We start from the raw sequence: 14,554 nt of genomic DNA, 5'->3' as shown, positions 1-14,554 counted from the left end.
AGCGTTTTGTGTGTGTTGCTTGGATTTCCAGTGTCTGGAGATTTTCTCTTGTTTGGAATTTGATGAGTTTCTTCTTTTTGGCTCCTGCTGTAATCCATCTGTCATGTCTTGAGTGCCCTCAGTAAATGAAGGCCAGCACTGCAAGGTTTTGAATTTCCACAACATTGCATCCACAGTGCTCTGAAGGTAACATCCAAAATGAAAAGGATAGCTGTATTTGTGAGGCACCCTTGATCCCAAAGGGAACAGGATTTTTTTTTTTTTTGCGATTAATGCAGTGAGGTAGCACTTTTTGCAGAATTATTTTAATTTATTATTCTGTCTTACAGCTTTGGACTATATTCTCATTGCTCTTGTCAGGGTCTGATCACCACAGGAGAAGGAAAGAATTGAGCTAAGGACTGTAATTCAGCGTTTAAGAATGCTGCCAGACAGATATAATTGCTTCCCCCTCCCTCCCACTCTCAATCCTTCTCCTCCCCTTCACAGGTGGTTGTGGAGGGCACCTCACAGGTACATTTAGAGCGGAAGTTCTTAATAGGTAAGGGTGCCAAAGGTTACATGGAGAATGGGGTTGAGAAGGATATCAGCCAAGCTGTTGTTCAACAGGCAGTAGAGCAGCTGAGCACTGGCAGGCCAGTTATGGGATGAGTGAAGTTACCTCCTTTGGTTCAAGAGCCTGATGGTTGATGGGTAATAACTGTTCCTGAACCAGGTGGTGTGGGCCCTAGGGCTGCTGTACCTCCTCCCTCATGGCATCGGCGAGAAAAGAGCATGGCAAGGGTGGTGGGGATCTTTGATGATGAGAGCTGCTTTCCTGTGGCAGTGCTCTATGTAGATGTGCTCACTGATTGGGAGGGCTTTACCGGTGATGGACTGGACCATATCAATGATTTTTTGTAGGATTTTCTGTTCAAGGGCATTTGTGTTTCCATACCAAGCAGTGATGCAAGCAATCAATATACTCTCCACCACACATCTATAGAAGATTGTAAAAGTTTTAGATGTCATGCTGAACCTTTACAAGCTTCTAAGGAAGCAAGAGTGCTGCAGTGCTTTCTTTGTAGTTGTACTTACGAGCTGGGCCCAGGACAGATCCTCTGAAATGATAACAGCAAAGGATTTAAGGGTATCAGAATCTTTATGTTTTCTCAACACTGTATGTCTGTATTAAATACATACACGCACAATCCCTTCATCTACTTAATCCCTATGAAGTAGTGGGTTCCAGATAATTATCACAAATACTTCCAATCCTTCAAAATTCATAAAAGACTGAATTGCAATGAAATTCCACTCATCTCAGTCAAAATGCTTTATGATATCTTGCACAAGTGAGAAAGAACCAATAAAGAGCTTTATTCAGAGTAAAATCTTGTGGCGCTTTAATCTCACCTTCACCATATTCTCAAATAAAGAAAAATTCCCTGCTTCATTCCATCAATTCTTTGTTCCCATGTTACCTTGCCAATGATAACTGCCTTAAGACATAGGAGCAAAATTAGGCCCCTTGGACCATCGAATCTGCTCTGCCATTTCATCATGGCTGATCGATTTCCCTCTCAACCCTAATCCCCGCCTTCTTCCCATAACCTTTCATGCCCTGACTAATCAAGAACCTATCAACCTTTCCCTTAAATACATCCAATGACCTGGCCTCCACAGCTGCCTGTGGCAACGAATTCTACAGAATCACCACCCTCAGACCAAAGAAATTCCTTCTCATCTCTGTTATAAATTGATGTCACTCTATTTTTGAGGCTGTGCCCTCTGCTCCTAGACTCCCTCACTAAAGGAAACATCCTGTTCACATCCACTCTATCTAGGCCTTACCAGATTTGATGAGTTTCAATGAGATCCCCCCCTCATTCTTCTAAATGCCAGCGAGTACAGGTGCAGAGCCTTCAAACGCTGCTCATATGATAACCCTAGAGTTCCCAGAATCATTCTTGTGAACCTCCTCTGGATCCACTCTAATGTCAATACATCTTTCTAAAAAAGGAGTCCAAAACTGCTCACAATACTCCAAGTGAGGCCTCACCTGTGCTTTATACAACCTCAGCATTGCATCCTTGGTTTTATATTCTAGTACTCTTGAAATGAATGCTAACATTGCATTTGCCTTCCTCACCACCAATTCAACCAACAAATTAACCTTCAGGGAATCCTGCAAGTGGACTCCCAAATCCCTTTACACCTCAGATTCTTGAATGTTCTCCTGAGTTAGAAAATAGTCTATGCATTTATTCCTTCTATCAAAGTGCATGACCACACACTTCCCAACAGTGTATTTCATCTGCCACCTCTTTGTCCATTCTCCTAATCTGTCTAAGTCCTTCTGCAACTTCTTTGCTTCCTCAACACTACCTGCCCCTCCTATCTTTCTATTGTCTACAAACTTGCCCACAAAGCCATCAATTTCATCATCCATCTCGCTAACATACAATGTAGAAAGAAGTGGTTCACCACTGTCACCAACAACTAATCTAAAAAGGATCTGTTTTTTTCTCCCCTCACTCTCTGTCTCCTCCAATCAGCCAATGATCTGTCCATACTAGTATCTTTCCTGTAATCTTTTGTTTATCAGCTTCATGAGTGGCGCCTTGTCAAAGGTCTTTTGAAAATCCAAGAAGACAACATCCACTGATTCTACTTTGTCTATTATTTCTTCAAAGAATTCCAACAGATTTATGAGGCAAGATTTTCTCTTAAGAAGACCATGCTGATTTCAGCCCATTTTGTCATGTGCCTCCAAGTACCCCGAAACCACATCCTTAACAATTGGCTCCAACATCTTCCCAAATACAGAGGTCAGGCTACTAGCCTATAATTTCATAGAAAAAACTTACAGCACAATACCTTACCTTAGAAATTACCTAGGGATACCCATAGCCCTCTATGTACCTCCATGTACCTATCCAGGAGTCTCTTAAAAGACCCTATTGTATCTGCCTCCATCACTGCCGCCAGCAGCCCATTACATGCACTCACCGCTCTCTGCATAAAAAAACTTAACCCTGACATCTCCTCTGTACCTACTTCCAAGCACCTTAAAACTGTGCCCTCTCATGTTTGCCATTTCAGCCCTGGGAAAAAGCCTCTGGCTATCCACATGATCAATGCCTCTCATCATCTTGTACACCTCTATCAGGTCACCTCTCATCTTCCGTCGCTCCAAGGAGAAAAAGCCAAGTTCACTCAACCTATTCTCATAAGGCATGCTCCCCAATCCAGGCAACATCTTTGTAAATCTCCTCTGCACCCTTTCTATGGTTTCCACATCTTCCTGTAGTGAGGCAACCAGATCTGAGCACAGTACTCCAAGTGGGGTCTGACCACGGTCCCATTTAGCTGCAACATTACCTCTTGGCTCTTAAACTCAATCCTACGATTGATGATGGCCAATGCACCGTATGCCTTCTTAACCACAGAGTCAACATGCACTGCACCTTTGGGTGTCCTATGGATCCCAAGATCGGGTGTCCTATGGATCCCAAGATCCCTCTGATCCTCCACACTGCCAACAGTCTTACCATTAATACTATATTCTGCCATCATATTTAACCTACCAAAATGAACCACCTGACACTTACCTGGGTTAAACTCCAGCTGTCACATCTCAGCCCAGTTTTGCATCCTATCAATGTCCCGCTGTAACCTCTGACAGCCCTCCACACTATCCACAACACCCCCAACTTTTGTGTCATCAGCAAATTTACTAACCCATCCCTTCACTTTCTCATCCAGGTCACTTATAAAAATCACGAAGAGTAGGGGTCCCAGAACAGATCCCTGAGGTACACCACTGGTGACTGACCTCCATGCTGAATATGACCCGTCTACAACCACTCTTTGCCTTCTGTGGACAAGCCAGTTCTGGATCCACAAATCAATGTCCCCTTGGATCCCATGCCTCCTTGCTTTCACAAAAAGCCTTGCATGGGGTTCCTTATCAAATGCCTTGCTAAAGTCCATATACACTACATCCACTGCTCTACCTTCATCAACGTGTTTAGTCACACCCTCAAAAAATTCAATCAGGCTTGTAAGGTATGACCTTCCTTTGACAAAGCCATGCTGACTACTCCTAATCATGTTATGCCTCTTCAAATGTTCATAAATCCTGCCTCTCAATATCTTCTCCATCAACTTACCAACCACTGAAGTAAGATTCACTAGCCTGTAATTTCCTGGGCTATCTCTACTCCCTTTCTTGAATAAGGGAACAACATCCACAACCCTCCAATCCTCTGGAACCTCTCCCGTCCTCATTGATGATGCAAAGATCATTACCAGAGGCTCAGCAATCTCATCCCTCGCCTCCCACAGTAGCCTGGGGTACATCTCAACTGGTCCCGGTGACTTACCCAACTTGATGCTTTCTAAAAGCTCCAGCACATCCTCTTTCTTAATATCTATATGCTCATGCTTTTCAGTCCACTGTAAGTCATCCCTTCAATCGCCAAGATCCTTTGCTGTAGTGAATACTGAAGCAAAGTACTCATTAAGTACGTCTGCTATCTCCTCCAGTTCCATGCACACTTTTCCACTGTCACACTTGATTGTTCGTATTCTCTCACGTCTTATTCTCTTGCTCTTCACATACTTGTAGAATGCCTTAGGCTTTACATTAATCCTGTCTTTCGAGACCTTCTCATGGCCCCTTCTGGCTCTTCTAATTTCATTCTTAAACTCCTGCCTGCTAGCCTTATAATCTTCTAGATCTCTATCATTACCTAGTTTTTTGAACCTTTCGTAAGCTCTAATTTTCTTCTTGACTAGATTTACAAGAGCCCTTGTACACCACGGTTCCTGTACCCTCATCCTTTCCCTGTCTCATTGGAACGTACCTATGTAGAACTCCACTCAAATATCCCCTGAACATTTGCCACATTTCTTCCATGTTTCCCTGAGAACATCTGTTTCCAATTTATGCTTCCAAGTTCCTGTCTGTTACTTACACACAATGGTTTAAATGAACCAGCAGCAAAAGAACACACCTGGAGTCTGGTTTTGATGTTAAAACCACTATTTATTAGTAACTACTTAATATAGTAACTTAAACCAGGTAAATCCAAAGTTAACAGTGTTATGCATATATATATGTGAGTAAATATAATTCCCAAACTCGTTCAAGCTCGGGCGGCAAGATTTGAAGTCTTACGATGGTAATGTAAGGAAGTTCAGTTCAATGCATGGAGTTGGCAGGGGAGAGATGTTTGTAAGCTGAGGTGGAATCCACAATAGGAGAAGAACGTATAAACAGGCGCCGCTGGTCTTCCGTCGTCAGATCCGAATCTACTCCCGAGTTAACCAAATACAGCTTATCATAAAGGGGAACAACAGGAATTCTGCAGATGCTGGAAATTCAAGCAACATACATCAAAGTTGCTGGTGAACGCAGCAGGCCAAGCAGCATCTATAGGAAGAGGCGCAGTCGACGTTTCAGGCCGAGACCCTTCGTCAGGACTAACTGAAGGAAGAGTGAGTAAGGGATTTGAAAGCTGGAGGGGGAGGGGGAGATCCAAAATGATAGGAGAAGACAGGAGGGGGAGGGATAGAGCCGAGAGCTGGACAGGTGATAGGCAAAAGGGGATACGAGAGGATCATGGGACAGGAGGTCCGGGAAGAAAGACAAGTGGGGGGGGGTGACCCAGAGGATGGGCAAGAGGTATATTCAGAGGGACAGAGGGAGAAAAAGGAGAGTGAGAGAAAGAATGTGTGCATAAAAATGAGTAACAGATGGGGTACGAGGGGGAGGTGGGGCCTTAGCGGAAGTTAGAGAAGTCGAAATTCATGCCATCAGGTTGGAGGCTACCCAGATGGAATATAAGGTGTTGTTCCTCCAACCTGAGTGTGGCTTCATCTTTACAGTAGAGGAGGCCGTGGATAGACATGTCAGAATGGGAATGGGATGTGGAATTAAAATGTGTGGCCACTGGGAGATCCTGCTTTCTCTGGCGGACAGAGCGTAGATGTTCAGCAAAGTGGTCTCCCAGTCTGCGTCAGGTCTCACCAATATATAAAAGGCCACATCGGGAGCACCGGACACAGTATATCACCCCAGTCGACTCACAGGTGAAGTGATGCCTCACCTGGAAGGACTGTTTGGGGCCCTGAATGGTGGTAAGGGAGGAAGTGTAAGGGCATGTGTAGCACTTGTTCTGCTTACACGGATAAGTGCCAGGAGGGAGATCAGTGGGGAGGGATGAGGGGGACGAATGGACAAGGGAGTTGTGTAGGGAGCGATCCCTGCGGAATGCAGAGAGAGGGGGGGAGGGAAAGATGTGCTTAGTGGTGGGATCCCGTTGGAGGTGGCGGAAGTTACGGAGAATAATATGTTGGACCCGGAGGCTGGTGGGGTGGTAGGTGAGGACCAGGGGAACCCTATTCCAAGTGGGGTGGTGGGAGGATGGAGTGAGAGCAGATGTACGTGAAATGGGGGAGTTGCGTTTAAGAGCAGAGTTGATAGTGGAGGAAGGGAAGCCCCTTTCTTTAAAAAATGAAGACATCTCCCTCGTCCTAGAATGAAAAGCCTCATCCTGAGAGCAGATGCGGCGGAGACGGAGGAATTGCGAGAAGGGGATGGCGTTTTTGCAAGAGACAGGGTGAGAAGAGGAATAGTCCAGATAGCTGTGAGAGTCAGTAGGCTTATAGTAGACATCAGTGGATAAGCTGTCTCCAGAGACAGAGGCAGAAAGATCTAGAAAGGGGAGGGAGGTGTCGGAAATGGACCAGGTAAACTTTCACCCTGCCCTCAGGTTTACCTGGTCCATCCTCCCACCACCCCACTAGGAATAGGGTTCCCCTGGTCCTCACCTACCACCCCACCAGCCTCCGGGTCCAACATATTATTCTCCGTAACTTCTGCCACCTCCAACGGGATCCCACCACTAAGCACATCTTTCCCTCCCCCCCCCTGCATTCCGCAGGGATCGCTCCCTACACAACTCCCTTGTCCATTCGTCCCCCTCATCCCTCCCCACTGATCTCCCTCCTGGCACTTATCCGTGTAAGCGGAACAAGTGCTACACATGCCCTTACACTTCCTCCTTTACCACCATTCAGGGCCCCAAACAGTCCTTCCAGGTGAGGCATCACTTCACCTGTGAGTCGACTGGGGTGATATACTGCGTCCGGTGCTCCCGATGTGGCCTTTTATATATTGGTGAGACCCGACGCAGACTGGGAGACCACTTTGCTGAACATCTACGCTCTGTCCGCCAGAGAAAGCAGGATCTCCCAGTGGCCACACATTTTAATTCCACATCCCATTCCCATTCTGACATGTCTATCCACGGCCTCCTCTACTGTAAGGATGAAGCCACACTCAGGTTGGAGGAACAACACCTTATATTCCGTCTGGGTAGCCTCCAACCTGATGGCATGAACTTCGACTTCTCTAACTTCCGCTAAGGCCCCACCTCCCCCTCGTACCCCATCTGTTACTCATTTTTATGCACACATTCTTTCTCTCACTCTCCTTTTTCTCCCTCTGTCCCTCTGAATATACCTCATGCCCATCCTCTGGGTCACACCCCCCCCCTTGTCTTTCTTCCCAGACCTCCCGTCCCATGATCCTCTCGTATCCCCTTTTGCCTACACCTGTCCAGCTCTCGGCTCTATCCCTCCCCCTCCTGTTTTCTCCTATCATTTTGCATCTCCCCCTCCCCCTCCAGCTTTCAAATCCCTTACTCACTCTTCCTTCAGTTAGTCCTGACGAAGGGTCTCGGCCTGAAACGTCGACTGCGCCTCTTCCTATAGATGCTGCTTGGCCTGCTGCGTTCACCAGCAACTTTGATGTATGTTGCTTATCATAAAGGGGACTGTCTTTGAGGGAAAACTACCACCCAGGCAAGGGTAGACACACCGGTAGCCTCCACAGGGTCAGCCCTTCTACACACTGTGATAGCCACTGATCGATCCTCAACCCATCCTTGTGGGCACTCGAAAGTTCCACCCAGTGACTCTTCTGTCATTGGCTTCCTTTTGTTGATCGGTCGTCTTAACTGGTGTTCCACTCTGTGTCCGTGAGAGTCATTTGACCTTGCTTAAATAAACACACTGCGAAGTAACTGTAAATATCGAACTGTCCATCACATAACTCCACCTCTCTCTCACCACAGCAATCCAGAAGCAGGAAGCAGTACTGTAGTCAGTTTCTCTCTCTCTCTCTCTCTCTCCCCCCTTTCTCCCCCCTTTTAAAGGCACAGTCCACATCTGTCACACTGCCTGATAGTCTCATATTTCCCCTTACTCCAATTAAATGCTTTCCTAACTTGTCTGTTCCTGTCCCTCTGCGAAGCTATGGTAAAGGAGATAGAATTACGATCACTATCTCTCCTCTTGTAGGCTTATCTACATACTGTGTCAAGAAACCTTCCTGAACACACCTAACAAACTCCACCCCATCTAAACCCCTTGCTCTCGGGACATGCCAATTGATATTCGGGAAATTAAAATCTCCCACCACAACAATCCTGTTATTATTACACCTTTACAGAATCTGTCTCCCTGTCTGCTCTCGATGTCCCTGTTACTATTGGGTGGTCTATCAAAAACACCCAGTAGAGTTATTGAATCCTCCTTTTCTACAGCCATGACACTATCTCTGATCAACAGTGCTATGCCCCCACCTCTTTTGCCTCCCTCCCTGTCCTCTCTGAAACATCTAAAGCCTGGCACTCGAAGTAACCATTCCTGCCCCTGAGCCATCCAAGTCTCTGTAATGGCCACAATATCATAGCTCCAAGTACTGATCCACTCCCTAAGCTCATCCACTTTGCTCATAATACTTTTTGCATTAAAATAGACACATCTCAAACCATCAGTCCAAGCATGTCCCTTCTCTATCACCTGCCTATCCTCCCTCTCGTACTGTCTCTAAGCTTTCTCTATTTGTGAGCCAACCGCCTCTTCCTCCATCTCTTCAGTTTGGTTCCCACCCCCCACCCCCCAGCAATTCTAGTTTAAACTCCCCTCAATAGCCTTTGCAAACCTCCCAGCCAGGATATTGGTCCCCTGGGATTCAGGTGCAACCCAACCTTTTTGTACAGGTCACGCCTGCCCCAAAAGAGGTCCCAATGATCCAGAAATCTGAATCCCTGCCCTCTGCTCCAATCTCTCAGTTCTCCTTCCCCGTTCAGGATATCATGGACGCGATCAGAAACATCCCAGACCCTGGCACCTGGGAGTCAAACTACCATCCGTATTTCTTTCCTGCATCCACAGAATAGGTTGTCTGTCCCCCTAACTATACAGTCCCCTATCACTGCTTCCAGCCTCTTCCTTTCCCTACCCTTCTGAGCCACAGGGCTGGACTCTGTGCCAGAGGCGCAGCCATTGTTGCTTCCCCCAGGTAGGCCATCCTCCCAAACAGTACTCAAACAGAAGTTAAGGGGGACAGCCACAGGGGTACTCTCTAGCATTTGACTCTTGCCCTTCCCTCTCCTGACTGTTAGCCACCTATCTGTCTCCTGAGGCCCCAGTGTGACCACCCTCCTATAGCTCCTCTCTATCACCTCCTCACTCTCCCTGACCAGACAAAGGTTATCGAGTTGCATCTCCAGTTCCCTAATGTGGTCCCTAAGGAGCTGCAGCTCGATGCACCTGGCGCAGATGTGGCCGTCCGGGAGGCTGGGAGTCACCAGGACTTCCCACATCTGACACCGAGCACAGAACACTGACCTCACACACATACTTTCTGTCTGTATTCTACACCGGCAACCTACCTCCCCTCAACCCGTTAATGCCTAAGCCCCGTTGAGCCAAAGCCTTCCTACTCTTTCTCCCACTCCTCTGTCGCCTGCTCTATAAAGCTGTCTCCTTATAAACGCTTCTCGCTGTTCTAACTGGCTGACGTCCACACACTTGCGCAGTCGTGCCTCGATCAAACTGCTGAAGAAATTTCCTTTCTTCTACTTCCCTCCCTTCTTGAAGAGTGGAATGACATTTGCAATGTTCCAGTTCTTCAGAACTATGGCAGAATCTATTGATTCTGGAAAGATCACTACTAATGCCTCCACCATCCCTTCAACCACCTGTCTCAGAACCCTGGGTTGTAGTTAATCAGGTGACTTATCTACCTTCAGGCCATTCACTTTCCCAAGCACCATCTCCCAACAATGGCAACTGCTCTCTCTTCTGCCCCCTGACACTCTCGAACTTCAGGCATACTACTAGTGTCTTCCACAGCAAAGACTGATGCAAAATACAGCACTTATTCAGTTTGTCCCCCATTTCCTTGTCCCCCGTTACTATCTCTCCAGCGTCATTCTTCAGCAGTCAACTATATATTCTCAGCTCTCTTCTACTCTTTATATATCTGATTTTGTTTTTGAAATCCTCTTTGATATTATTAGCTCACTTACCTTCATATTGCCACTTCGGTGTCTCATCAGCATGAAATAAACACACATATTATACTGCTCTCAGCTTTAGGGCTAGAATTGTACCTTGCTGATGTACATCTAGTACATAGAATATACACTCAGTGGCCACTTTAAATGGTGCACCAGCTCGTTAATGCAAGTATCTAATCAGCTAATCACATGCAGCAACTCAATGCATAAAACCATGCAGACATGATCAAGAGGGTCAATCGTTGTTCAGTTCGAACATCAGAATGGGGAATAAATTTGATCTAAGTGATTTTGACTGTGAAATAATTATTGGTGGTGGGGTGGTTTGATTAGCTCAGAAACTGCTGATCTCTTGGTATCTTGATGCACAGCCTACTCCAGAGTTTACAGAGAATGGTGTGAAAAACAGTTATCAACCAGTGAGCAGCAGTTCTGTGGGTGAAATGAGTGAGTTCAAAAGGGAGTGGCCAGACAAGTTCAAGCTGACAGGAAGGCAACAGGAACTCAAATAACCAGGTGTTATAACAGTTGTGTACAGAAGAGCATCTTTAGACACACAAGTCGAATCCTGAAGTCGATGGGCTACAGCAGCAGGCCATGAACTCAGTCTTTCATTTTGATGCATGCTTTCTCTAGAAATACATTTCCTCTCTAATTCCAGTGGTCCTCTTAAATCCATGGCTGATCTTGAGGTAAGTGATAATCTCCTGTTACACTACATAAGAAGCATGCACATTGCCTCTGACAAAAATCAGCTGCTGAATCCATTTCTTCAGCTTATCTGACCAATGTAATTTGATGTCTCACATTAACTGAGCACGCTGCATTAAAAAAGATAGAGTTTAGTATTCAAGCTTGTTTGATGTCCTGGCAAATAATATAGGGTCCAGATGGATTTCAGCTTTGCATTTGTATCCCAACTGGTCAAAGTGCACCTGAATAATATGTATTAGCAGCCATAATAAAAGGTACTTTAAATACCATCTTTATTTACCACTAGAGATCCTGTCTTCTTTTTGCGTCAAAAATGTGGTGTCATTAGCAATGCCAGCATTTCATGCTCTTCATTAATTTTCCTTTGAAGTGAATGGCTTGCTAAGATCTTCAAAGAGCTATGAAAGGTCAACCATATTGTTGTAAGTTCCGAGTCCGATTTCCTGCTCTAAACAGATTTTGAGAGGTCCTGATCAAATGGATGTAAGGAGAATATTTACACATGGGAGCCGCTAGAATTTGGAGCTAACATTTTACAATAAGCACATCGATCATTCAAAACTAAGGGAATGCAAAATGTTTTATTTCATGTGGAGTGGCATGGTACTGTAGCAATTAGTGTGTCACTTTATCATGCCAGCAATCACCAACCAGGTTTTAATTTCTTGCTGCCTGTAAGAAGTTTGTATGTTCTCATGTGACTGTGTGTTTCCTCTGGGAGATCCCATTTCCTCCCACATTTCAGAGATGTACAGTTAGGACGAGTGTGTTGTGAGTATACTATATTGGTACCAAAACAGCACTTGCGTGTAGCACAATTCTTGCTGACTTGATGCAAATGATGTATTTCACTGTATGTTTCGACTAACGTGTGACAAATGAAGCTAATCTTAACTATTTTCTCTCAGCAGATGTTCGGAAGGCTCTTCCGCAAACAGTAGTGGATACAAAGAGAGTCTCTGAACAATATTAAAACTGGGATAGGTAGATTCTTAATAAGCAATGGAGTGAAAGCTACTGGAGGTAGCAGGTTAAAGTCAACGAGGCTGTGATCTTATTGAAGGGTAGATCAAACTTGAGGGAATGAATGCCCTTAATTCATATATCTATGTAACAAGTAGGTTTCTACAAATACATGTAAATTTAATCAGTGACACTAGTTTTCAACATTCTGATAGTTAAGTATTTAATTCATATCCCACCAAGGCAGCTCAGAAAAATTGAATTTATCTCTGGTTCATAGCATTGGATCGGTCAACAAATTATTTTGTCTCTCTGCTACAATGTCCTGAATGGAGCTGTTACCTGCTTCATGGCTGCCTGCAAAAAAGACAGAGAAACTCACTTATGCTGGCTGGCTATAAATTTCATCCATTCAATACAGGGCCTAGTAATTATCTTGCATAGATTTGTGCTGACAATCAAAAACAAATAATATCTTGATTCTGCAGTTTATGTTTACTGTAGGTATAAGGGTCTTCTTCTTCTTAGGCATCCGTTAGTCTCGTGAGACCACTGATTTGCGCCTTGGAAGGTTTCCAGGGCACAGGCCTGGGCAAGGTTGTATGGAAGACCGGCAGTTGCCCATGCTGCAAGTCTCCCCTCTCCGCGCCACCGATGTTGTCCAAGGGAAGGGCATTAGGACCCATACAGCTTGGCACCTGTGTCGTCGCAGAGCAATGTGTGGTTAAGTGCCTTGCTCAAGGACACAACACGCTGCCTCAACCAAGGCTTGAACTAGTGACCTTCAGATCACTAGACGAACGCCTTAACCACTTGGCCACACGCCAACACATATAAGGATCATGCTAGTCTATTGCAACATTTCCTGAGATTTCTGTTCTATGATATAGCTCAGCAAACGAGATGTTGCATCAAGCTGCTTTCATGGTTCAAGAAGAAAACCTAAGAGCACTATCTGAAGAGTAGAAAAAAGATTTGTATTTATAAACAGAATCAGTTGCTGGGGTACTGGTATGTGAAATAATCCAGAATGGAAGCAAATCCTACCCACAGATTCTGTCAAGATTTTACACTAATCTCAAGTCAATATGACTTTATTCTCACTGTGTTTCCATCAACTAACTAAGGGTGCCGTGCACAATCTGGATTTGATGGACACAGCCGTGAGAAGCGCAGAGGAACATCTGGAGTAACTTCTGAAATGCCCGCTTCGCTGCCACTGCTACTGTGCGATCGAGAATCTCCGGAGACGAAGGCCCCAAATCCTTGGCTTTGCGTATCGCCTGTTACCGGGGCCGGGGTCGAAGCGCTTGGCAGAGATGGTGCTCGGTGATAGGTGGTCGGAGGCTTGGAGTTTTTTGGATGGACTTGGAGTCGGACTGTGGTCGGATGCTTCCGGGATGCTGCATCAGTAAGCTGGCGGCGCTGGAGGTTTACCGTCTGTGTGAGATGATGGGACTTTTGAGAGACTTTGAGATTTTTACTGTGCCATGGTCTGTTATCAAATTACGGTATTAAACTATATGTTATAATTATGTGTTTTTGTTAGTTTTTAAGTCGGTTTGTCATGTGTTTTTGTGATATCATTCTGGAAAAACATTTTTATCATTTCTTAATGCATGCATTACTTAATGACAATAAAAGGGGACTGCGTGTCTTCATAATCATAATTCCCACAGAAACCACCACTAAAGGTAATTTAAGCTGGACAATCAAACTATCAATCCACACATCTTAGAAAGTGGGAATACGTAGTCACAGGGAGTGGGAACATCATACAGACAACGCCAATGGCCAGCATAGAACATGAGATTCTGGAGTGGAAGAACAGCATCACAATGCCACCCTAATGAATAACCTTTTCTATCTTAAAAGGTGACTGGTTTGTTTCTTCAAACTAACACAAGCTATCTCTAATTAGGAAATGATTTGGCTCACCCCACCCCATTTAAAAAAAGTCGACATATTTTATTTAGATTAGATTATGAGAACACTCAGTCCTCTTTTATTGCCATTTAGAAATGCATACATACATTAAGAAATGATACAATGTTTCTCTGGAGTGATATGTCAGCGGCTCCACAGTGGAGAGAGTGGAAAACATCAAGTTCCTTGGGGTGCAGATCTCGGACAATCTCACCTGGTCCAGGAACACCACTGGGATTGTGATTGTGAAACGGGCCCAGCAGAGATTGCACTTTCTGAGGAAGCTTAAACAAGCATCACTCCCCACTAACATCTTAACTACATTCTACAGAGGCGTGGTTGAGAGTGTGCTGACCTTTTGCATCACAACCTGGTACTCCAGCTGCAGTGCTGTCAACAAAAAAGCCTTGCAGAGGGTGGTTAAGGGAGCAGAGGTTATTGGGGTCTGCCTACCTTCTGTCCAAGACCTCTTTCAGAGCTGATGCCTCCAGAAGACACGGTAGATCATCAAAGACCCCTGACACCCTCTCCATGAACTGTTTGTTCTTCTGCCATCAGGCAAACGTTACAGGAGCATCAAAACTAAAACC

The sequence above is a fragment of the Mobula hypostoma genome, chromosome 13 (genome assembly GCF_963921235.1).
Source record: "Mobula hypostoma chromosome 13, sMobHyp1.1, whole genome shotgun sequence".
Lineage (NCBI taxonomy): Eukaryota > Metazoa > Chordata > Chondrichthyes > Myliobatiformes > Myliobatidae > Mobula > Mobula hypostoma.
This window is presented reverse-complemented; position numbering follows the sequence as displayed.